This window comes from Neovison vison, chromosome 3, assembly GCF_020171115.1.
Source record: "Neovison vison isolate M4711 chromosome 3, ASM_NN_V1, whole genome shotgun sequence".
In the NCBI taxonomy this organism is placed as follows: domain Eukaryota; kingdom Metazoa; phylum Chordata; class Mammalia; order Carnivora; family Mustelidae; genus Neogale; species Neogale vison.
In genome coordinates, this window is record NC_058093.1 from 82,727,355 (window position 1) to 82,754,389 (window position 27,035).

A 27,035-nucleotide genomic window follows, 5' to 3' on the forward strand; every position below is an offset into this window, starting at 1 on the left:
CTCTAGTAAAATGTTATGTACAAAACAAAACCAAAAAAAAACAAAAATATTTTACGTACACACATGGACACTCTTCATCCACCCAAGAAATAATTGGTAAACTTGTAGTAAAATTTTACTTATACACATATCCAAATCTTCCAAAGATGGGAAAAGGTCTAAAGGCTAATATGCAAACATCTACATGCAAAGTGAAAATAAAGCATCTAAAAATGGGAGAAGAAAAAAATACAAACTTTCTCAAATACAAAATACAATCTTTTTAAATAAGAGCAAATAGACAAGGCACCTGGATGCCTCAGTCGTTTAAGTGGCCAACTCTTAATTTCAGCTCAGGCCATGATCTCGTGGTCCTGGGACTGAACTCTGTTTGGGCTCTACACTCAGCAAGGAGTTTGCTTGAGGATTCTCTCCGTTTCCCTCTGCCCCTTACCCCATTTGCATGCTCTCTCTAAAATAAATAAATCTTTTTTAAAAAGAGCAAAAAAAATTATTTTAAAAAGAGCAAAATAAAATTATTAAATACTATAAAGGAGTTGAGACTAAATATATTCAATCATATCAATAAATAGCAATGGACTTAACTATAAAAGCAAAAAAATGTTCAACCTGTCTCATATAACCCAAGACTCAACTATATGCCATGTACAATAAACACAGACACACACACACAAATGTGGTTCAGAAAAAGAAAATTAAAGGAATGGATGAAGTTTATCAGGTAATGGAAGATGGTAAGAAAGATGAGCAGATCCTATCAGACAAGTAAAGTTCAAGGCAAAAAGCATTAAGCATGCCCCAATAAACAACATTCACAATAAAGGCTTTTACTATCTGCAGATCATTCATGAATGTCTGTATCTTTAAGTTTTGGTTATCCTATACATATTTAAGAATATCTATCTAACAAAAAACACAGCAACCTTTTTATAAAGCAAAAGCTACAGTATATGGAAGGACTGATAAAGACACACTAATAGTATTAACTGACTTTAACACACCACTCTCACTCAGCATAAGGTAAGTAGACAAAGTACAAGCAAGGACTTACTCATGGACCTAATTTAGTAAGGCAGACCTTATAGCTATATAAAAAACTTTATACCCAATGCTCCATCTTCTCAAATACATAAGCAACTTTGAAAAACATGATCATTTATTACAAAGAATATGGTATTATGAATAGCATAGAATGGAGAAAGAGACAATTCTCTGAGCATCATCTCTTTTGTATGGTTCTGAATTTTAAAACCAAGTTAATGTTTAACATGCTCTAAAAGTAATTAAAATCAACAAGAATGTGGGGAGAAACCAAAATAGTACACAAGGAGAAACAATAAATAAACACCTCACTTACTAGAAATGAATATTCATATAGCCACAATGAAGAGAACAGAAAACAAAGAAATTTTAAGTTCCTTTGGAAAATAATGATTTGAAGTTCATGTGTAAAACTTAAATAACGTATCTTTCAAAGAACTGTGATGATACAGTAGTTCACGGCACACTCTAAGAGATGAAAGTTTGTTTTTATTAAAACAAGAGATACAATATTCAAAATAGTGGAATTTTAAGAACAGGATAAAAAATATTTAGGAATTTTGACAATTAAAACCCTTTCTTCAACACCCATTCATAACACAAAATTCCCTGAAAGAAATTTCCCCAAGCCGATAAAGAGCAGGCACCCATAGAAAACCTATACCTAACTATATACTTAGGGTCAAAGACTGAATACTTTCCTCCTGAGATGAAATTCAAGCCAAAGAAGTCTGTCACCACTTCTAGCCCACCTTTCACTTAAGATTATAGTCGGTAGAATGAGGGAAGAAAAACAAAAACAGGCATGCAGACTGGGAAAGAAGACATAAAATTAATTTGTACATGGTAATTTGTACATGATATGCTCATGTAGGGAAAAAATCCTAGGGAATTTCAACAGAGTTCCTAGAACTTAAGTGAACTTAACAAAGTCACAAGTCAGTATTAACCACTCAATTGTATTTCCATATATTGGCAACTAAAAAATGAAAATAAAAAGCAGTATCATTTATAGCAGCATCAAAACTATTAAATATTTAAGAGACAGGCTTAACAAATCATGTGTGAAACTAACACAGCACTGTAAATGGAAATATAACACCTTAATAGATTGGAAGGTTCAATACTTTTCCAAAAAAATTTACTTGGATAAATTTCCCTCCAAATTTTCTAAATTTCTAATAAATTCCAATCAAAACCCCAAGTGTTTTTTTTAAAAAACAGAAATGGACAAGTTAATTCAAAAATTCATATAGAAAGGCAAAAGAAAAATAGCCAAAATAACCTTGAAGAAGTAAATCTGAAGGACATATACAATCTGATTACAAATTAAATCATAAATCATAAAGCTAAATTATTCAACAGTGTCACTAGCATAAGATCATGTAAAACAACAGAAAACAACCACACAAAAGTCTAAAATAGGCCCACATACATAAAGATAATAAATTTTAGGAGCCAATTAATGAGAGAATTGAATGAGGGCAAGGATAGTCTTTCCCACAAATGGTCTGAACAGAGTGTGGAAAAAAATAAGCCTATGCTCTTACCTCATACTTTACATAAAAACTAACTCAAAACAGACCACAGGCCTAAATATAAAGCCTACACTTAAATCCGTAAGAGGGCGCCTGGGTGGCTCAGTGGGTTAAGCCTCTGCCTTCGGCTCAGGTCGTGATCTCAGGGTCCTGGGATCGAGTCCCGCATCGGGCTCTCTGCTCAGCGGGGAGCCTGCTTCCTCCTATCTCTCTCTGCCTGCCTCTCTGCCTACTTGTAATCTCTCTCTTTCAAATAAATAAATAAAATCTTAAAAAAAAAAAATCCGTAAGAAAATATAGGAGAAAAATTTTAGTGATCCTGAGTTTGGCAAAGATTTCTGAGGACACAAAAAGCACAGATTATAAATTAAAGAAATGATAAATTGGGCTTCCTGAAAATTAAAAAAGTATGCTATTCAAAACACATACTTTAGAAAATGAAAAGACATGCCAGACTGAAAAAATATTCACAATACATATGTGAGGGCCCTTCTATGCAGAATAAAGAACTCCTGTATCGCAATAACAATAAACCAACCCAATTTTCAAAAACAAAATGAGTCAAAATTTAAAAAGACAATTCACAAAAGAGAGTAATGACCAACAAGCACTTGAAAAGATGCTCAACAACTTTTTATGAGGAAAAATGCAAAATGAATCCACAGAAGTTTTGACTACACACTCACAAAATGACTAAATTAAGAAACTGACACCACCAACTGCTGGTGGGAGTGTCCAATGATAACACCCCTCTGCAAAACTATTGAGCAGTTTCTTAAAAAATAAATACATGGCTATTATGGGGCACCTGGGTGGCTCAGTCAGTTTGGTTAAGCATCCAACTCTTGATTTTGGTTCAGGTCATGATCTCAGGATCTTAAGATGGAGCCCCAAGTTAGGTTCCCTGCTCAGCAGGGAGTCTGCTTGAGATTCTCTCTTCCTATGCCCCTCCCCCATGCATGCTCTCTGGCAAGCACTTAAAAGAAATACATACGTTATCACATGACCCAGCAATCCTACTAAACATGTACCCCAGAAGTGAAATGCATGTTGACAGACAACCTGCACATGGATGCTAACTTATTTTACTTACAATAGCCAAGAACTGGAAACAATACAAATATACCATCAACAAAACAGACAAAGTGGAAGGTTCATTCATTGGAATACTACAGAGTTAAAAAAAAAAAAATTAAGAGGGGTCAAACTGATGATATGCACAACAATGATATACCTCAGAACTATACTGAGGAAAAAGGGGAACCCTCTACACTGCTGGTGGAAATGCAAGCTGGTACAACCACTCCAAAAAACAGAAATGTTTAAAAATAGAGCTCCCCCACCCTGCAACTGCACTACAAGGGATTTAACTAAAAGATACACACATAGTGATCTGAAAGGACACCTGCAAACCAATGTTTATAGCAGAAATGTCCACAATAGCCAAATTATGCAAAGAGCCCTTATGTCCATCAACAGATGAATGGATAGAGAAGATGTGGTGTATATTTATACACACACACAAACACACACACACACACAGGAATATTACTTAGCCATCAAAAAAATGAAAACTTACCATTTGCAACAATGTGGATGGAACTAGAAGGTATTATGCTAATTGAATTAAGTCAGAGAAAGACAATTATATGATTTCACTCATGTGGAATTTGGGAAGTAAAACAGAAGAAATGGGGGAAAAGAGGGGAAAGTAGAATGAGACAAAATCAGAGAGGGAGATAAACCTCAAGAGACTCTTAACTGTAGGACACAAAATGAGGGTTGCTGGAGGGGAGTGAGGTGGGGGGATGCAATAACTGGGTGATGGGCATTAAGGAGGGCATGAGATGTGATGAGTACTAGGTGTTGTGTGCAACTACTGAATCACTTAACTCTACCTCTGAATCTAAAAATATATTATATTAATTAACTGAATTTAAATAAAATAACAAGTTTATTCCACTTTAGGGGAAGGGGCTGGAGGATGAGCAAACTAGGTGAAGGGGGTTCCAGTTATAAAATAAGTCAAAGAAATGAAAAGTACAGTATGAAGAATATAATAATATTGTAATAACATTGTTCGGTGACTACACTTACCATGATGCACACTGAGAAATGTATGGGACTGTGGAATCACTATGTTGTACACCTGAGACTAATGTAACACGGTGTGTCAAAGCTACTTCAGTAATAAAAATTATTTTTGAAGTCCCCCAAAAAAGTGTACTGAGAAATAACCAGACCCCAAGTGACTACGAACTGTCATGGTTCCCTTTATATGACATGTGAGAACAGAGAAAACTAATACATAGTGATTGAAATCAGATCATTAGTTGACTGAAACAGGGGTGGAGGATATGACTGCAAAAGGGTTAAAGGGGATTTTTGTGGGGAATGAAAATGTTTTTATTGTTTGGAATGGTGGTCACACAGGTACACTTGTTTATTAAAACACAAAACCACGCACGAAATAAATGATTTATACTGTATATAAATTACACTTCCATAGAGATGATTTTTAAAATGAAGAAAAGGGGCAACTGGCTGCCTTAGTTGGTAGAACATACCACCCTTGCTCTCCGGGTCATGAGTTCAAGCTCCACACTGGGCACAAAGCCCGCTTAAAATTTTAAAAAAAGAAGAAAAAAATTACAAGATGAAACAGAACATTAATGTAAACAATACATGCTGGCAAGACAATATTTACAATGCTCGTGAAATTGTGATGAGTATAACAGACACTTTTCAAGAATGAGTGCTAGTGAATGTGTTAAAGTATAAATTGGTATAATCTGGAAAACAGTTTGGTAAGAGGGTCTTTTTTTTAAAGGTAAGTTTTATTTTAAAAAAATTTTTAAAGGTTTTATTCATTTATTTGACAGAGAGAGAAAGAGACACAGAGAGAGGAAACACAAGCAGGGGGAGTGGGAGAGGAGAAGCAGGTGTCCCCCGAAGCAGGGACCCCAACACAGGGCTCGATCCCAGAACCCTGGGATCATGACCTGAGCCAAAGGCAGACGCCCAATGACTGAGTCACCCAGGCACCCTGGTAAGATGTTTCTAAGCTTTAAATCCATTGCCAAGTAAGACTTCTTGAAAAATAATGACATCTGAAAATATTTATGTATTAAGTAGAAAAACAGGAAACAAAATCACTTAGTGAAGATAATCTCAAATATAGAAAGGCAAACAGAATGTGAAGATGACAGCATGAATAAATGTAGAGTTAAAAAAAAAAAGCCGGTGAGAAATGTGCCAAAGTATTAACTAGTGAAATTATAAGTGGTGTCTATTTTCCCCTCTACATTTTCTACAATTTACTCGAATAGTACATATTACAAAAAGCAACCAGCCAATCTTTAAAACTACTAATCTGGTATCTTTCCATAACCAAAAAAGAGAGAGAGAGAGAGGAAGACAAAATAAAAAAGACTCTAGATAAGTCCTTGTCCTATCCTAATTAAACCTGCCTCTCTTCTAGTACTAACTTTCTAAATCTAATTCTCAGTCCTGGCAGAATATTAAAATCACCTGGAGAGACCAAGTATGGATTATATGGGTGAGAAAATAGTTAAAAGGATGCAGCAGCTGACTTCCACTCCAACACAGATGACATACATACAGTGAAATATTATTTAGCCATAAAAAGAACAAAGTACTACAACATGCATGAACCTTTAAAACATTATAAAGTGGAAGTCATCAGATACAAAAGGCCACATGTTGTATGACTCCATTAACAGGAAATGTCCAGATATAGGCAAACACACAGAGAAAGAGGTGCACCTGGGTGGCTCAGTCATTAAGCATCTGCCTTAAGCTCAGGTCGTGGTCCCAGGGTCCTGGGACTGAAACCCCATGTCAGGCTACCAGCTCAGTGGGAAGCCTGATTCTCCTTCTCCCACTCCCAGCCCCGCTTGTGTTTCCTCTCTTGCTGTCTCTCTGTCAAATAAATAAACAAAATCTTAAAAAAAAAAAATCCATAGAGAAAGAAAGTGTATTAGTGGTTGTTGGGGAGTAGAAAGGGTCATGGGATGGAAGGTGACTAATAGGTATAGGATTTCTTTTTAGGGTTATGGAAGTGTTCTGGTACAAGACAGTTATGATGTACACCACTGATTATAGTAAAAACCACTGCACACTTTAATATGGTGAATTGCATTACATGAATTTTATTACCAAAAAAACTGCAGGGGCACCTAGGTGGCTCAGCTGGGTTAAGTGTCTGGCCTTTTGCTCAGGTCTTGATCCCAGGGTCCTGGGATCGAGCCCTGCATCGAGCTCCCTGCTCAGTGAGGAGCCTACTTCTCCCTCTCCCTCTGCTACTCCCTCAATTGTGCACACGCACACACTCTCTCAAATAAATAAGAAAACTCTTTTAAAAAAATTCCAAAGAAAAAAAAGGTGAAGTAACAGGAAATGAATTCATCCTTCTACCAAAAGCAACAACAACAAAAAAATCTAATGAGAGGTGAAATAATGCTTTTCCAGACACTGGACACTAGGCAATGAAGGGCAATGATAATTAAGAGAAGTAAAACAAAACAAACAGTCCTACAATTGCCTCAGCTTACTACCCTGGAAAAGCTTCTATGCCATGAAGCAGAAAAGTGAACTAAGACAAAAGACTTCATGGTTGGAGACAGAAACAATAGTCTAAGAAGATAAAGGAATCTAAGGTTCATAAACAGAGTACCAAAAAGGAAGGCACTGTAGAGAGAGTCCAGGAGATCCGCAGAGAGTTCTCTGCAGTATTCAGCATAGTACTCATCAGCACAGATTTGTGAATAAACTATAAGGCATTGGAGAAAGAACTATCCCAAAGGACTAGAAAGAAAAGTCCCTGTCAGGGCCAAGAAGAGCACCTGTTCCCACAAACTAGGCTGGCGGGGGGGGGGGGGGGGGACATGCTACACAGAGGAACAAAGGATGACATTGAATTTCATCAGCAAGTGGGAGGGCCTGGGTGGCTCAACCTGTTAAGCATCTGCCTTTGGTTCACATCATGACCTTGGGGACCAGAATGGCACACCATGTTGGGCTTGAGTCTGCTTCTCCCTCTTCCTCCTTGTATCACTCTCCCTCTCAAATAAATAAATAAAATCTTAGAGTGGGGGGGGGGGACAAAAAAAACAGTGCAACTGAGAAGACTGGAGCACCATTGTTTAAATACTGGAAGAAAAAACTGTCCAACTAGAATTCTGTATCCAGGAAAAATAATTTCAAAAAACAAAGGTAACATTAGAGATCTGTTATACAAATGCCCATACAGTTAATAATACTATAAATTACATTTATAAATTATTAAAAGGATGTTTGTTATGTGCCTTACCACACACAAAAATGGGGAAATAACATTTTTAGACTTGCAAAAGCTGAACTATTCGTTATCAGCAAACCCACAGTACAAAAAATGTTAACAATAATCCTTTGGGAAAAAGGAAAATGATACCTGATGGAAGTCTGGATATGAAATAAACTGATGGGAAGGAGTAATAATAATTATGAAGACAAATACCTACCTCCTCTTATCATTTAAAAGTACTTGAAAAATAACTGGCTATTTAAATAAAAATAAGAAAGTGTTACAGGGTTTACTACAAGTGTAAAATGTATGGAAAGAATAGCATAAGGTTCAGAGAAATGGAAATACATAAGGTTCTTACACTATAGGTAAGTGGTATCACTTAAAGACAGACAGTGATAAGCTAAAGATACACAGCTAGTCCACAAGTTATGACAATCCAAGTTGCAATTTTTTTTCACTTTACGATGGTTTGAAAATGATATGCACTCAGTAGAAACCATACTTCAAAATGTGAATCATTATCTTTTCCTGGGTTAGCAATATGTGGTACAATGCCCTCTTGTGATGCTGAGCAGCAGCAGTAAGTTGCAGCTCCTAGTCCACCACACAATCATGAGGGTAAACAACCCATACATTCACAACTATTCTGTAACCGTACAACAATTCTGTTGTTCATTTTCAGTACAGTATTCAATAAATTACATGAAATATTCAGAACTTTACTATAAAAGACTTTCTGCTACATGACTCTGCCTAACTTTAGGTAATATAAGTGTTCTGAGTACATTTCAAGTAGGTTAGGATAAGCCATGATGTTCAGTAGGTTAGGTGCATTAAATACACTTTGACTTATATTCAACTTGCAATGAGTTTAGGGGGATATAACCTCATTGTAAGTCAAGAATGATCTGTATACTAAACCCCTAAACAGAATTTCTCAACCTTGGAACTACTGACATTCTGGGAAAGGCAAGCCTTTTTGAGGGAGGTCTTGTGTACTGGAAGATGCTTAGTAGCATCCCTGACTTCTACCCATGGGATGATGGTAACACCCCCACCCCCACAGCATGAAAATCAAAAATGTTTCCAGGCGTTATCAAGTGTCCTCTGGGAAATAAGTCAGACCTCTCTGATGACCATTTCCCATATCAATCACTTAAAGTAAAGCAACAAGAAAAAAAAAGTTATAGCAAGTAAGACAAAAACAAATAAAGTGGAATCATAAAAAAATAATCCAAAAGGCGGCAGAGTAAGAGAGAAAGAAAACAAACAAGAAACAGAAAATAGTGCTTGCTTCAGCAGCATACATACTAAAATTGGAATAATACAGAGATGAGTAGCATGGTGCCTGCACAAGGATGACACACAAACCCATGAAGTGTTCAATATTTTTTAGGGGGGGCTGGCTTCCTCAGGCGAGACAGCATGCAACTCTTGATCTAGGGATTGTAGTTTAAACTGCACACTGGGCATAGAACCTACTAAAAAAGACAGGAGGGAAAGAAGTAGGGAGGAAGGGGAAATGGTAAGATAACAGGATGAAACCTAACCAGATGAAACATCTTATTAAATCTCAGTGAACTAGGAACTGAGGGGAACTTCCTCAATTTGACAAAGACTATCTACAAAACTTCTATAGCTAACATCATAGTTAATGGTGGGAAACCTGAAGCTTTCCTACTAAGATAAGTTACAAAGCAAGAATGTCCCCTCATCACTTTGTTTCAACACAATACTGAAAAGTTCTGGCTAGTGAAATAATAAGAGGAAATAAAAGGCATAAAGATAGGGAAAGAAGAAATAAAACTGTTTTTACAGATATTATGATCATCTATATAGAAAATCTGAAGGAAATGACAAAAAAGTAGTTTATTTCATTATGCTTAAACAGATCAATCAGTCAAAAGGATTTAACCCTACTCATTTATGGACCCAATAACAAAACTTCCAAGATACATGAAACAAAAATCAGTGTAACTTCAAGGGTAAAGAGACAATCCCACAATTACAGAGGTTTTAATACCACATTCTCAATGAGGGAGACAAACCATAAGAGACTCTTAATCTCAGGAAACAAATTGAGGGCTGCTGCGAGGCATAGGGATAGGGTGGCTGGGTTATGGACAATGGGGAGGGTATGAGCTATGGTGAGTGCTATGAACTGATGATTCACAGATCTGTACCCATGAAGTAAATAATACATTATATGTTAATAAATAAATAAGTCTTTAAAAAAACCACACACACAACTAGACAGAAAATCAAGAGACACTGCATACTGTAACACTACCAGGTAACTTAACCTGACTTTTACAAAATGCTCCACCCAACAAAGGTAGCATACACCTTCTTTCCATGTTCACAGGAATCATTTACAAAGAAAGAACGTATTCTGAAAAGCATATTAAGAATTCAAACCAAGGGGTGCCTGGATGGCTCAGTGGGTTAAAGCCTCTGCCTTTAGCTCAGGTCATGATCCCAGAGTCCTGGGATCAAGCCCCGCATCAGGCTCTCTGCTCAGCAGGAGCCTGCTTCCCCTTCTCTCTCTGCCTGCCCCTCTGCATCCCTCTCTGCCTACTTGTGATCTCTCTCTGTCTGTCAAGTAAATTAAAAAAAAAAAATTAAAAAAAAAAAAAAAAAAAAGAATTCAAACCAAATGTTCTCAGACCACAGTAATGAAGTTAGAAATTTAGAATGGGGGGGGGAGGGAGAAAAAGAAATTCATAACAGAAAGATCCCTGTGAAACAACTGAATACTTGGAAACTAAATAACGCATTTCTAAATAACCCCAGGGTCAAAGAAAAAATCAAATAGAAACCAGAAAGTATCTTAAAGAGAATGAAAATTTAAACAAAAAGTAAAAAAATACTGCTAAAACAGCACTTATGAAGAAATGTATTGCACTCAATACCTCTATTAAAATAAAGGTCTCAAATGAATGACCTTAGCTTCCACCCTCAGAAACTAGCAAAAGAGCAATTTAAATCCAAGTAAGCAGAAGAAAGGAAATGATCAAGAGCAAAGTGAAAATCAATGAAACTGAAACAAAATCAGTGAAACCAAACATTAATTCTTTAACAAAATCAATAGAATTGATAAGTTTCTAGCTAGACTGATGAGGAAAAAAGTGGGAAGACAAAAATGACCAATGTCAGGAACAAGAGAGGAGACATCCCCTTTAAGTATTACAAACTTATCAATAAACCCGTCATTTAAGTGAAAAGGACAAATTCCTTGAAAGAAACAAATTTTACCAAAGTTCACTCAGCAAGAAATAGGTAACCTGAATGACCCTAATACAGAAACTGAACTATAGTCAAAAACCCTTCAAACAAAGAAAATTCCAGGGACAGATGGCTTTATTAGTGAATTCTACAAAATATGTGAGGAGGAAATAATACAAACTCTAAACAAATTTTTCCATAATACTGAAGTAGAAGGAATACTTCCCAGCTCATTCTATGAAGCCAGTATTAACCTGATATTAAAACCAGAAAAAGACATTATAGGAGAAGAAAACTACAAATATTCCTTGTGAACAGATATAATCTTCCTAAATAAAAATTTAGCAAAGAGAATTCAACAACACATTAAAAGAATAAAACATAACCAAATGGGGTTTATCCCAGGAATGCAACCTTGGTTTCAAAATTGATATAATTCATTGCATTAATTTTTCTAAATGCCATGATCATTTCTATACCAGAAAAATCACTTACAAAATCCAACACCCTTTCTAAAAATCCTCAGAAAACTAAAAATACACTAAAAATATAGAAGGGAATTTCTTCAATTTGATAAAGGGGATTTATCCAAAACAAATATCAAATCATACTTAAGTGAAATACTGAATGCTTCTCTCTTAAAATTAGGAAGATAGGGATATCTGCTCTCAACATGCTACCCATCCATTCCTCTACTATTCTAAATACTGCCTTTGTAAGTAAAGTTATATGTATTTTCATTAATTCTGCCCTCCAAAGAAATACATTAGCTTTAGCTAAAAAAACAACAAACAACCCCCCCACACACACACAGTGAAGTTCTGCCTTTTTCTGTAAAACTGAACTTGAAGACATTTATCAACTAAACGGGTAAGTGCCCATATGCAATAAATTCCTTTTAGAATTTAATAACATGGTAAAGATTCTTCTCTTCTGAAAAACAGTTGTGTTAAATTTTCAATGAATAAGAACTGAATCACCCAAAGCTTCTCTATCTTAATTGCCAGTAGGGATATGAAGAAAAAAGGGGATGAAAGGACTTTAATGACTCGAGTAACTAATATCTTAAGGCGAAATGTAAAAGTGAAAGCAATCTTATTGTATAGAAACATTTTATCATACCCATTATAATTCTAAAATACCTGACTTACAAACCAACTTTTGGAAAACAACTCAATTAGAAGTTATATAACACTAATTAGTTCCACTTCATAAAGTAACAAATGTTTAATCTTTTGTTATCTAATTGTCGGTTTTCTGAAAACTTGTTTTAAATTGAGAATTTCCTAATGTTGATTAAGTCCATGACCTTCAACATCAACACTAATTTAGGAAGGTGACAGTAACATCAGTAGCTGGCTTGCTCTTAAATATCCAAGCAACAACAGAAATTAGTAGAGAAGATTCAAAACAGTAAGCAAAATAAATAACACACAGCTTTAAAAAACATTATTTGATATTCAGTTAATTTATCTATTGACTAACAAAGTCATCTCTGACATTATTTTGCATTTCTTAAATACTAAGAGATAACTCTTACATAAAATTTCAAGACACTTATATGTGAAAACCAAGAATCACTGGCTATACAAAGTAAAAACAAGAACATTAAAAAAAAAACACCTAGCAAATGGAATCACTCATCCAAGAAATTACACAAAAAGAAAAGGAGTCTCTCTCATCCAGCAAAAAAACAAAAACAAAACAAAACAAAAAACAACCCTGTGCCAGGCTACAGAGCTCTATACTTGAAAAATGCTTGGGAAGCAGTTCCTCTGGAAACTACCAAATTTGAAATGGGCAACAGATGAACACTTTACCGCCATTAAGTAAAAATCAGTATAATGAAAGCAATCACTGGGGTGGGGGTGGGACACAGAATACTCTGCATTTATCAATATCATCTATCAGACTTTTAAAATCATCCAGCATCTCCCAGATCCATTTGAGAAGTTCACAGAAACGTACCAAAACTCTTAGGTGTTACAGAAAGGAGGAATAAGAAAGGTTGAGTACCACTACTCTAAACCAGGGCTTCTCAAATTCTAAGGTGCATCTAACCACCTAGCACTCTTTCTAAAATGCACATTCTTGATTCAAGAGGTGTAGGATAGGACTTGAAATTCAGGAATTTTATTGAACTCCCAAATAATGCTATATTCACAAACTGAACTTTGAGTAACAAGGTTCTCAACTATGCATTTCACAAAAGGTACCTTTATGCCATAATTACTCTGGAAAATAGTTTAACAGCTTTTTAGAAAAGTTAAACAGTTTTAATATGCCCACCATACTATCAAGCCATTTCATCCCCAGGTATTTACCCAAAACAAATGAAAACAGATGTACAAAAATGCTCATAGCAGCTTTATTTGTAATAGCCAAAAACCAATCAACAAATGAGTGAATAAACTGGTATATCTGTAAAATGGACTACTCTTGCAATATAAAGACATGCATTATTGATACATTGTACAGAATGTATTAAACTCAAACAATTATGCTGTGTGAAAGAAACCAAAGAATAATATGCTTTATGACCTCATTTATATAAAAACTCTAGAAGATGCAAACCACTGATCTACAGTGACAGCAGATCAGTGACTGCCTGCAAAAGGATAGGGGGCTTATAAAGGAGCATGAGGAAACAACTTTTGGAGGTGACAGATATGTTCATTAACCGTGACTGCAGTAATAGCGTTTTTACAGGTGTATACATACAAACATCAACAAATTGTACATGCTAAGTACATGTAGTTTATTCATCAATATACCTCAATAAATCTATTTTGTTTTTTAAAAGATTTTATTTAGTCACTTAAGAGAGAGAGTACGCACACACTGGCACAGAGAAGGAGAAGCAGCCCACCCCTGCCGAAAAGAGAGCCTGATGCCCCGGGCTTGATCCCAGGATCCCAAGATCATGATCTGAGCTGAAGGCAGATACTCAACCAACTGAGCCATCCAGGCACCCCAATAAATCTATTTTAGAAGCTATCTTTCAAATAAAAACATCTGGCTAAACAAAGTAATGTCACTATAGATAACTATATAAATTCTAACTTTTGAAACTCCATGTAATACTATGATAACAAGAAATATATATTCAGTCTTTGTCCCCATTCCTGGCACAGAGCTCCTAAAACTCTTGGAATTCCCTAAGTGGTAAGTGTGTCTTGATATTCCTAACAAATCCCTTTCAAACACATCTGAGTTTATGTTATGAGGTCACTTTTGGAAAGCACCTAAGGATGGAGGTGGCTGCCAGGAGAACCAATCGTGTGATTTAGAGGCTTGGAACTTTCAGTCCCACCCCCTAATCTCTGGGGAGAGAAGGACTACAGATCGCAGATCAATCGCCAATGGCTAATGATCTATCAATCATGCGTATGTAATGAAGATCCATAAAAAATCCCAAAGGACTGGATTCAGAGAGCTTACAGGCTGATGGATACATGGAGGTACTTGGAGAGGGGCATGCTTCAAGAGGATATAGACACTCCGTGCCTATTTCTCTTACCCTACCCAATGCATTTCCTTCTACCTGACTGTTCCTGCTTTTTATCCTTTTATAGTTAACCAGTAACGATCAAGTAAGATATGTCTGAGTTCTGTGAGCAGTTTAGCAAATTAACTGAACCCAAAGAGGTGGTAATTTGATACTCCCAATCTATAACCATTTGGTCAGATGCACATGTGACAATCTGGGCTTGTGATTGGCATCTGAAGGTGAGGGAGGGGAGCAGTCTTAAAGAACTGAGCTCTTGTGGGATCTGATGCTATCTCCAGATTCATCTCAATTGGATATATGCAATTGGATATATGTATGCCTATACTAAAAATAAGAGTTTCCCCCTTGGGGTGGGGTGGGCAATGGCAGTAAAAGGTAACTCAGAGAGCCCTTCAGGATCTTTCTTAACTCCAAATAACCACTGAAAACATGTCCTATAGAGTAGGTAAGAAAGCCAGTGGTGATCCAGTAATAGAATACAACGTAAGAAATCTTACTCTGTTCAGTAAAACCTGGAATTTTGCTAAACTATAAATGTGGTATTGGCAAAATACAAAATTACAATTAGACACCTTTTGAGCAATCAATCTCACTCCCACCAGTGTCCACTCTCTCAACTACCATTCTCTCCCCAGGAGTGTATTGCCATCCACCAAACTGGTAAATGGTATCACCTTCTCCCAAAGACAGTCAACTGAATCACGCTAGATACCTTATCTGAATTAGCCCAATCATATTCCATCTCCAGGAAAGTTAGAAATGAGAGTGAATCACTATTCTCAGCCAGAGCTGGTTGATTAAACAGATATAAATTTATAAGTTATGGAGTGGCCACCTTGGGCCAACAAGAAGCCAAAGACTGATAAATTCTTTTACGGAGAAAAATGTAATAAGAATAAAAATATTTTTAAGAAAATTAAAATTTCATTATAAATGGGGTTCATTCCACAAATGCTGGTTTGATTCAATATTATAATTCATCAATAATGAAAAGATCTGAAGGGAAAATTACCATAAATTCCAAGAAGGCACTTAAAAATATTCAAGACTCATTCATGACAGAAATACTGGAGATTTTAGATGTATTTTTATTAATCACATATATTATTATATTCTATTATAAATGCCTACTGTGCTTTTTTTTTTTTTTTAAGATTTTATTTATTTATTTGATAGAGAGAGAGAGACAGCCGGAGAGGGAACACAAACAGGGGCAGTGGGAGAGGGAGAAGCAGGCTTCCCACGGAGCAAGGAGCCTGATGTGGGGCTCAATCCCAGGACCCTGGGTTCATGACCTGCACCAAAGGCAGACACTTAACAACTTAGCCACTCAAGCGCCCCTGTGTTTTCCTTCTTTAATTTTTATTTATTTATTTTGAGAGAGAGAGAGAGAGAGAGACGGAGGGAAAAAGCAAAGGAGTGGGGAGGAAGGACTGTGTGCAGAGGGAGAGACAGAATCTTAAGCAGACTCCACGTCCAGCACCAAGCCCAACACAGGTCAGAGATCATGACTGAAATGAGAGCTGAAACCAAGAGTCAGATGCTCATCCAACTGAGCCAATCAGGTGCCTCTCTATTTTGTTTTCTCCATCTGTAAATCAGTTTAGGAGAATCTACATCTTATTTAATGGAGAAACATTATAGGCAGTCACACTGAAGTAAGAAACAAAACAAAGATGCACATTATTTTCACTATTCAATGTGGAATGGAAATTTTAAATAAGGGAAGGCAATTAGAAGCAAACTACTTGAAAAAGCAGAGGTAAATTACCTCTGTAAGCAAACGATATGGCATCTGTATAATAACTCAAGAGAATCAATGCAAAAACAAGAAAAATCAGGTAACTTAAAGTAGGATATAAAGTTAACAGATAAAAAGTTTTTTGAAATACAAATAATAACAAGCTATAAAGTATAATGGGGGGAAAAGGTGACATTTATAATAGTAACCAAGTGATAAAATTATCCTAGAAATAAGCTTAACCAAAAGCAAAGCAAATGGAAGAAAATGCACCTGAAAAATAAATATAAGCAGACTTCAACAAATGAAGAGACAAACTATGTTCTTGAATAAGAAGTCAACATCACAAAGATGTCAATTTTCTATAAGTTAATTTATAAATGTACGATAAATGCCAATAAAAACTCCAATATTTTCTTCCTCGAGCTAGACAAAATATATAAAGTTCATATGGAAAAATAAATAAGCAACAATAGTAAGGAAAACTCTGAAAAAGGAGAGCAGTAAGAATGGGAGAAGTAACTAACCTCACCATAAACTTTTAAAATTTATAAATATATAATGATAAAACAATGAAAGTATTAGAACAGTAAATCTTCAAAAAATTTTAAAAATAAAACAGTAAATCTCCAATGAAACAAAACAGAAAATTAAAAAATAAATCCAAATGCCTAAGGAATTTCAAAGATGATGAAAGTGGCATCTCAAACCAGGAAGAAAATATATTTTTTTAAAATGCTGTTTGGACAACTGGACATCCATTTAAGATGAGGGGGAAAAAATGGACCTGTATACAGAGCCATGTGAACCAGAACAAACTACACAAAAACAAGGTAATAACCTGAAAGAGGAGGCAAAACACCTCAATTTCAATTAAAAAATCGAAGCATTTTTTTAAATTAAGAACTAAAAACTCTGGCTACATAACAACCAATATTCATCAAAAGGGAACTGATTAATTACCATAAAGAGATACAATGAAACACAACCTAGATATTAGTATCAATAAATTAAAATCAATGCCTATCCCACCAGCATTTTTTAAACAACTGTATTTACGCTTTAAATTCCCTTGTTTTGGGATCACTATTCCTTCCTTCCAAACTCTCTTTACACTAATGATTAAAATGCAAATTGCAATTCTCATATACCATCCAACTCTCAGCCTACACTGCCTAGAGCTAATCCAGTAATGGCCAAGATGATTCAGGCTGGGCCAGTCTTTCCACAGGTTTTTCAATCTGAAAGGGACAGGTTAAAAACCAAATGTTTCTCTCTTTCTCTCTCATATACATACACACACACACACACACTGTGTGTATATGTGTATATATATATATATATATATATATTATATATAAATATAAAAATATCCAAGTACAGAAGGGGAAAAGGAAGAAAGTACATCCACCTAAGCGTCAACCATGGGTATCTGAGAAAGGCAGAATTAGAAGGAATCTGTATTTCCCTCTTTATACATTTTTGGTATATTCTGAATTTTTTACAAATCAGCATATAAAAGACCATTATAATGAAAAGGTCTGTATTTTCAAAAACATAAAACAACGTGGATGTTTTGGGGTTTTACTCTTCCAATCTACAGAGACACTAGCTACCTTAAGATATGTTCAAATGGCTAAGCACATATCCAATAATCATTCTGTACTGCTTTACCACTCCACAGAATGAACACCTTCCTGTGCCACTGTTCTAAATACAAACCGATAATAAAGGCAAACAATATCTAAATATTAATTCTGTGTTTAAAATAATTCTTCTTAAATTCAATATACTTATATTCCTCAGTGACATGCTCCCATGTAAAAATTCTGCATTTCACAACAATGTAAATTCAGTATAAAGCTTTTTAAATGTCTTAGAATTCTCAGAAAATTTAGAACTTTGTGATTCAAGTGCAATGAGGATTAATAATGGGAGAAATAATCTGTATTATCTCCTAAAACGTAATTCTTAACCTCCTTCAGGTCATTTACTTCATTAATAATCTGATGATGAGAATAATAATCAGGAGACATACATATATATAACTGTGGTTAAAAAAGAAAAAAAATCAGTAAGTTCACAGACCCCATTAAATCTATCTCAGTACCAGAGACTTCAATTAAGAATCCCTGATATAAAATTAAGACTTAATTGAAATCCCCTAATCCACAAGGCATCCAAATTGTCTTGTCACAAATCTGCTGAAAATACATAACTAGAAATCCTATTTCCATAACTTTATGGAAATAGGCTTTATAACTAGCACTGGCTTTATAACTAGCTTTATAACTAGCGTCTCCACTCTGCTGCCTTTGCTGCAGCTGCTCCTGATGCTGCCACCACCAACTTCTGCACCCATGTGATGCCCTACACAATCCATTCATCAGTGAGATTTTACAAATACAAACCCAATGATGTATCCAAAACCACAGCTCCCTATTATGAAGATTAAACCTATATTCTCTAAATGAGGGAAATTACATATATATAGTTTAATATCACTTGTTACCTATCACTGCATAACTAGTAAATAATATATAACATATGTTGCTGAATCAGCACACTGTTTTTCACACTGTGTTTTGAATTTCTAGTGAATCATAAAATCAGTAAGTAGCTCGTTAAACAAAACAGAAATGGGAAGGGGGAAACATATGTATAGCCAATCCTCATTAGTCTCAAATTCTGTATTTGCAAATTCCCCTCACAAAAACCTATGACCCCCAAATCACTATGTGCAGTACTTTCCACAGTCATTCAAAGAATGTACAGAGCTGCATTTGAGTAGCCCCAGTCAGTTCCCAGCTGGAGGTCAAACAAGGTGACACTCTTTGTTTCAGCTCTCACACTGTAAACAAGTGTACTTCTAATGTCCTTTTTAGTGCCACTTTTTCACATTTTTGTGGTTTTTTTGTTGATGTCATTGTTTATAGGCTCCCCAAGTGTAGTGCTGAAGTGCTGTCTAGTGTTCCTAAGCACAAGAAGGCTGTGATGCACCTTACAGAGAAAATATTTGTGTGTGTGGTTTTTTAAAAAATTTATTTATTTGACAGAGATCACGAGTAGGCAAAGAGGCAGGCAGAGAGAGAGGGGGAAGCAGGCTCCCTGCCAAGCAGAGAGCCTGATGCCGGGCTCGATCCCAGGACCCTGGGATCGTGACCTGAGCTGAAGGCAGAGGCTTTAACCCATCAAGCCACGCAGGCGCCCCAAGAAAATATGTGTGTTAAGACAAGCTTCATTCTGGCACAAGTCAGAGTGCTGCTGGCTGGTGAGTTCAATGCCTAGAATCAACAATATATTTAAAACGGAAACATATATAAAACAAGATTATGCACTGATTTGGTTGATAAAAATATTGTGACCAGAGGTTCACAGGATTCCAGCCCTGCATCTCCTTTAGGAGAAATGGTTCAGTATTCCATAATTCACTGTTCATGGCAACTTTACAGAACGTAACTATGGGGGAAAAAAGTCAACTGTTCATTTGTATGGGTGTGCATTGTCAAGCTGAACTTTATTTCAGTTATACACATGCACAATGAATCAATTTTAAAAAGTTTAAAAGCTCAAGGATTAATTAGAGCATAGAGAAATACCTCTGACAGGAGTGGTAAAATGGCAAGGTAGATAGGCCGGGGACATGGGCACACATACTAACCCCTTTTTCTGCCTAGAATCAAAATCACCCATCAATTGTGATTCCGTTGCTAAATCTGGGGTAAGGTCTACACATCTACTTTACAAAAGCATCCCAGATTATTCTATGTGGTCAAGATGAGAACTGCTATTCTCCCTCCTAAATTGGTAGTTTTCAAATTGGTCACTGGATAGGCATCATGACGAACATGCTAAAAAATACAGATTCCCGGGTCCCATTCCAAACCCACTACAAGCTACAATTATCAGAATGGAGCCCAGTGATCAGTGTTTTTAACAAGCCCTCCAGGTGATTCTGATGCATGACAAAGTTTGAGAATCACTGACCTAAATCTTTTGTTACTTCTTTTTTTTTTTTTTTTAAAGATTTTATTTATTTATTTGACAGAGAGAGATCACAAGTAGGCAGACAGGCAGGCAGAGAGAGAGGAGGAAGCAGGCTCCCTGCTGAGCAGAGAGCCCGATGTGGGACTCGATCCCAGGACCCTGAGATCATGACCTGAGCCGAAGGCAGCGGCCTAACCCACTGAGCCACCCAGGCGCCCCTTTTGTTACTTCTTTAGGAGGTATTCTGAAAGCCCTGATGAACTAACTCTAAGATGGCTGGGCTGATACATCAAACAGAGCTGATAAAGAACTACTACTGACTGAAGCACCGATAATGCATAGAAAATCATCTAAGTACTTTACGGAAAGTGTCTTCTGTGCTTTAAACCAAAATAAGTAAAATCTGCACATTTCTTGTATAATAATGAAGCAGCACTATTTCTTTAGGTCATCCTCCATATCACAAAATTTCTTTTCCCAGAGCTCTTCAAACAGGAATTGCTTTTTTTTTTTTTTTTTTAAGGAGAGTGGGGATAGGGAAGAGGAGATGGAAAGAGAGACTCTTGAGCATCAGCATGGAGCCTGTTGGGGCACTCCATCTCACAACCCTGAGGTCATGACCTTAGCCAAAACCAGGAGTCAGATGCTTAACCAAATGAGCCACCCAGGCACAGCTCTTAACACAAGTTTGCCTACCCTAAAAGGTGACTCTACACTAGATCACAATTCCTCAACCCTCTAACAACTCTGTGCGGCATCACACGCTGTCCAACATGAAAAGTAATCACATGCACCTAAAAAAACCTCATGGCTTCCTGGCAGATGAAATAACTTCAAAACTAATTTGTAAAAAATAATTCAGTAGGATCTTATACTCAATTAGCTGTTGCATGAACTCAAACATACTCTTGTTCAAATCATGTCCCTTGTGACACAAATTTCCAGAATACCGTTTCTATCTTCTACCTAACACATTAAACCTTATACAGAGTCATCCATGTACAACTCTTTTCTATGGGACTATAAACTGCCTGAAGGCAGGTACATCTTATCCCTTTCTGTAATCTGAAGTACACAGCAGGTGTTGTTTATTCCACCAGCAAATATTTACTGAATAACTACCATATGTCATTCACTGTACCAGATGATAGATACAAAAGTACAGACATGGCCCATGTATTCATGGATATATATGCTGGATGAATAAGCACGCACTTCAATGAAAGTTTTAGAGAGTACAATCTGTATGAAAGATCCAGCTTACCAACATGATAACCAGAAATAAACCGCTTCCTTCAAAACAGTAGACTACTGTTGCTCTTCTGACCAAACTTCTATTTAAGGCCATAAACAACTCATAGAGAAAATACACTGACAAGCCACTTAATCAATCATTAATCCGACTTTAAAATATTTACCTTATATATAAGAAAATAAACAGAAGTCCTATGTATAACACAAGGCTTACAGACAGCCAAACCGCCACATGGGGATAAAAGATTAAGGATTCATATCCAAACTTTAAAATGATTCAACCAGAAAGCTATAATCTGCCAATCCCCAATTCTTCAGAGATTTTAAAGGAAAAAAATTTAAAATCAAAATTACTTGACTTTATGATGCTAGATTAAGAAACTAACTCTAAGATCACATATTATAAAATACAGGAAATATTTGCCTTCATGTAGTAAAAAGCGTTTGTTCACAAGTTTTTTAGGATAAACATACATGATACTAACAATAGATGCCTCTGTAGAGTGTCTGGGGATTGTGGGGAAGGAAGGACAACTTACTTTTCATGTATCAATCTGTGCTATTAAGTTTTTATATTTAAATCATGTGGGCCTATTATTTTTCAATGTAAAAAAACCTAGCAAATGCCTTAAACATGAAGGTAACATATTGTTTATAGTAGCATCTCCAATATAATAATGGAAATAAAATCTTTAGCCTAACTATATATATTTGGGACAAAGATGACATAGGAATAGGATTGCCACTTGGGCCAAAGAAAATCTTGAGGTGTTCTGAACCTCAAGTCACAGACCCCACCCCCCAAAAATTGAGGGATCCATAAACTTGGGTGAAAAAATAATCATTTCTCTAATTCCACTAACTTCTACCAAATTTAACATTTCCTTCAATTACTAATGTCAGCAAAAGGCAAAATAGTAGTACTGGTTAACATTAGGACTAGCAACACAACAGAAATCACAGATCATTTCATTGTCATATTAACAGTGGTTGCACTTGTTGAAATATTTATACTTATCACTACTTCAACTTAGACTCAACTCTAGATCCTGTCAGTATGTTGATAAGGCATGTAAATCATAAATTGTTTTAATATTTTGATAACCTTCAATACAACTGGTTTATATGATTTTATTTTATGTTTAAAACATCATTCTGATTCAGGCCCTCTGCCCATTTTTTTAATTCTTTCTGGAACTGAGCTGTATAAGTTCTTTATATATTTTGGATACTAACCCTCTACTGGATATGTCATTTGGACTTATCTTCTCCCATTCAGTACACTGTCTCGTCATTTTGCTGATCATCTCTTAAGCTGTACAAAAGCTTTTCATTTTGGTGTAGTCTCGATAGTTTATTTTTGCTTTTGTTTCCCTTGCCTCAGGAGACATATGTAGAAAGCTGTTTCTATCACCAATGTCAGGGAAACTATTACTGCTTATGTTTTCTTCTGGGAGTTTTAAGTCTCACATTTAGGTCTTCAATCTATTCTGAGTTTATTTTTGTATATGGTACAAGGAAATGCTCGTTTTCCCACTATATATTCTTGCCTCCTTTGTCGTAGAGTAGTTCACCACACAAGCACAGGTTTACTTCTGGGGTTTCTATTCTATTCCATTGATCTATGTGTCTATTTTTATATCTGTACCATACTGTTTCAACTACTACAGTTTTGTAGTATTATACCTCGAAGGCTGGGATTATGATGCCTCCACCTTTGTTCTTCTCAAGACTTCTTTAGCTATTCAAGGTTTTTCTGGTTCCATACAAATGTTAGCATTATTTGTTCTAATTCTGTGAAAAATGCTATTGGTATTTTGATAGAGACTGCTTTAAATCTGCACATGGCTTTGGGTAGTGTTAACTTTTTTTTTTTTTTTTAAAGTTGGCTCCACTTCTGCTGTGGAGCCCAACGCAGGGCTTGAACTCATGACCCTGAGATCAAGTGACCCTGAGATCAAGACCTGAATGAGCTGAAATCAAGAGTCAGATAGTTAACCAACTGAGCCACCCAGATACCTCAGTCGTACAAAACATTTTAACAACATTAGTTCTTCCAACCCATCAGCATAGAATATCTTTTCCTTGTTTGTGTCACCTTTAATTTCTCTCATTATTGTTTTATAGTTCTCCAAGTACAGGTCTTTCACCTCCTTGGTTGAGGTTATTCCTAGGTATCTTATTCTTTTTGGCACAACAGACATTTTCCCAAATACATACAAAAGCCAAAGACACACAAAAAGATGTTCAACATCATTATTCATCAGGGAAATGCCAGTCAAAACCACAATGAGATATTACCTTACACCCATCAGAATGGCTACAATCAAAAAGACAAGAAGTAACAAGTGAGAGTGGTGAGACTACAGAGAGAGTACAGAGAGAAAGGAACCCCTCTGCACTGTTGGTGGGAATGTAAATTGGGGCAGTCACTGTGGAAAACAGTAGCAAAAAAAATAAAGTAGAACTACCATATGATTCAGCAGTTCCCCTCCTGGGTATTTACACAAAGAAAATAAAACCACTAATTTAAAAAGATACATGCACCTCTGTGTTTACTGCAGCTTTATTTACAAGCCAATATCCAAGATACGGAAGCAACCCAAGTGTTCATAAGTAGATGAACAGAGCTCGGGCAGGAAGGCTTCCTCCCTCTTCCACTCCTCCTCCTTGTGTTCCCTCTCACTGTGTCTCTCTCTGTCAAATGAATAAATAAAATCTTTAAAAAAATAAGGGGGGGGGGTCTTGCCATTTTTGCAACATCCTGGGTAGACTTACAAAGTATAATGCTAAGTAAAATAAGTCAGACAGACAAATACTATCTGATTTCACTCATGTGGAATCTCAGAAACAAAACAAACGAACAAAGAAAAAAAGGGACAAACAAAACAAAACAAACAAAAAACCCAGACTCCTAAATACAGAGAACAAACTGATAGTTGTAGCGGGAGGGCAAAGGTAGAAAGGGAAATAAAGGGGATTAAGAGTACACTTATCTTGATGAGCACAGAGGAATGTATACATTTGCTGAATGACTATATTGTATACCTGAAACTAATGTAACAATGTATGTTAATTATACTTTAAAAAAAAAATCATTTCCAGCAGTTTTACCAGACTGCAAAGTCCAAGTCACAAAAGGTTAAGTAAGAAGCCTTAGAAAATGGTTCTTAAATCAGATGCAACAGTCCCCATTTGGAAATCGAAGGAGAAATTTTTGGGGGTTATGCCAATTGGAAAGCTACCAGAAATTAGCAGGCAGGATATCAATAAACTTCCTGCTATGCCTGTGACAGTCTCATACATCCAACAAATCGCCAAAAACGTGTCAGTCAAGAAACACCTCAAGGATCAAACAAATGGCAAGATTACCCTCCTCAGTACCATGCTTTCCAAAGTTTCCAAACTTAAATGTTTATCCCAGAGTGCACTGGTTTATTAGAACATCTCTCTTCATTTAATTCTCTAGTGTATACCACCCACTAAACAGTTTTCTATCACCAAAACGGACTTTCCCCCATGACCAACTAAATAATCCAAGAAAAAAAATCACTTCTTAAAACAAATACAATATTTATCAATTATTCAGGAGTCAAGTATTACTCTGAGGATTAGAGTCAATTTTCTTTGTTGTTAATTTTCAAAGTCCTTATTTTTTTTTAAATCATTTTGACTGTTAAATGCTCTGTCAGAGATAGAAGGAGGAAAATGTACATATCAATTTGCTAAAGTTTGACAACTATAAAAATATATGTAATTGACTGAAGAAAAAAATATGAAACTATACCCCAAAATAACATATGGAAATACTCTTACTTTTCCATATTCCTTCACATTATCCTGTACAACTGAAAACTGTTATTAATAATAAAAAAATAGCAGTTGTCTGCATAAGACACTGACTTAAGTCTACTTAAAAAGTTAATCTTTCAGATTATCTTTTGAGATACTCCTCATTAAACAGATGAAGCAAAGTGGCTCAATGAGATGAAGTAATTTATCCTGCCCAGAGGGAAAGTGGCAGAGGCCATGACTGGAACCTAAGCCACAATTCTCAAGTACTAACTTCATCAAATTAGCACTACAAGTAAGAGCTGCTTGTGGACTCCCCAACCAATAACCTCATATCCTTTGTCTACACTCCTCTCCAAAAAAGGAAGTGAGAAAGCTGGAAGTAAAGATAGAGTTAGAGAGTTAGCAGAGAGCCTGACTCTTCCAATCTGCGTTCTTCTGACAGCACAGTGACACTAGTGGGCAAGAAAAAAGAAACCAAAAAGCATATATAAGCAAGTGGTGCTAAGGAGAATCTGTAAGTGGCATCGTCTTCCTCCACTTATTAATCCCACAAAGAACAGTGCTGCATGGTAGACTAGACAAACCCAAAGTTTTGTTTCATTGAAGTGTAGAGAAGGCAAAATATAAACAGGGATCAATTTTAAGATAAAATCAAATAATCGTGACGGACCTACTGTTACCTACATTGGTCTCCTTCCTGGCTTATTCCTACCTATCATCCTTTCCTCCTCATGCTACCCCTACACATCCATTACTGTTTTTCTAGCTCAACTTTACTTGTAATGAAATGAAGATGTAGAGCTGTATGTTTAATAATACAGTCAAATTCAATCCCAGGGTCCCATATATTGTCAATGCCTGTATTATAAACTTTTTATCACCTAAGTGTCTGGATAGGTATCCAGCCTATGGCGAGTAAAATGAAGACAGTATACCTTCCTTAAGGTATCTTGTCTAATTGGGAAAATAAGGGTCTATCTTCTCACTCTCTCATGCATATATCCATATCCATCCATCCACACACAAATGCACACACCCCTCAAGTGAGAGTCACGAGATACCAGAAAATTAAAATAAACTTAAATGGTATGGGCTAAAAAGTATGCCAAAATTCAGAACATTTACAGCAATGAGTAAGATTAGTAAAGACAGTGAAAGAAAACTTCATGAAAGCAAGGGAACTGATCACACCCAAAACATACAGAGTGGACTTCTCCACTGATCTCTAGGAAAAACAAGTATCAAATAGTAGAAAAATATAACTGAATCTTTCAAAAAAAAAAACAAAACTCTAAACCAAATTAACAGCATTGCAGTAACTTTTTAAAGAGTTAAAGCTTACCTACTAGTAGCTTCCTAACACTTAGTCTCTCACTTGTTATTTCTTTTCATCTACTTAATATTCTGGACAATATGCCTAGTAGGTAGAAATGTGGATTCACAGATGCAAGTAATTTTTAGACCCAAAGGCACTTTAAAGGTCACTCAATCCAATTCTATTTCACAAATGAGGAAACTAAGGGCCAGGAAGGTTAAATAGTATCTTTGAGGTCACACAAAATGCATCCCTTACTACTCTGAAAATTAGTATGAAAGGTATGCTTTCTTTAAAAAGATTTTGGAGTCTTCTTTTAT

The 27,035-nt window shown here is 36.0% G+C and overlaps 1 protein-coding gene and 1 non-coding gene across 3 annotated transcripts in view; one reads left to right on the forward strand and one right to left on the reverse strand.

The window, feature by feature from the left end:
• Positions 1-27,035, reverse strand: part of EPC2 (enhancer of polycomb homolog 2) — a 114,119-nt gene that overhangs the window by 79,139 nt on the left and 7,945 nt on the right. The window lies entirely within an intron of this gene.
• LOC122903794 lies at positions 9,174-9,280 on the forward strand. Its single transcript, XR_006384022.1, has one exon. It is a non-coding gene; the product is annotated as a U6 spliceosomal RNA (small nuclear RNA).